The sequence below is a fragment of the Apis dorsata genome, unplaced genomic scaffold, assembly GCF_000469605.1.
Source record: "Apis dorsata unplaced genomic scaffold, Apis dorsata 1.3 scaffold_889, whole genome shotgun sequence".
In the NCBI taxonomy this organism is placed as follows: domain Eukaryota; kingdom Metazoa; phylum Arthropoda; class Insecta; order Hymenoptera; family Apidae; genus Apis; species Apis dorsata.
Window position 1 is genome coordinate 42,123 of NW_006264005.1, and position 216 is coordinate 42,338.

The 216-nt window shown below is 55.6% G+C and overlaps 1 long non-coding RNA gene across 1 annotated transcript in view; it reads right to left on the reverse strand.

Moving 5' to 3' along the window:
- Positions 1 to 3: 3 nt before the first annotated feature.
- LOC102670827 overlaps positions 4 to 216 on the reverse strand; it is a 19,604-nt gene continuing 19,391 nt past the window's right edge. Inside the window, exon 2 of the long non-coding RNA XR_004151552.1 lies at positions 4 to 212. This is a non-coding gene — a long non-coding RNA (uncharacterized LOC102670827). The remainder of the gene's footprint in view (positions 213 to 216) is intronic.

Genomic DNA, 216 nt, shown 5'->3' on the forward strand with positions numbered 1-216 from the left:
AGACTGACACGCGTACGAAAAAGGAGACCGAGCGCGAACTAACGAAATGGAATCGACGGTTGCACCGAACTCTCCAGTTGTACCGCCTCCCCTCCACCGTCTTCCTTCCACGCTAGGAGCCTGTTGCTCTCCTCCGTTCGATCCTTCCGATCCTCTCGAGAGCGTCGCTGGTACTCTTCTCTCTTTCTCTCTCCCTCTCCCTCTCTCTTTCTCTCT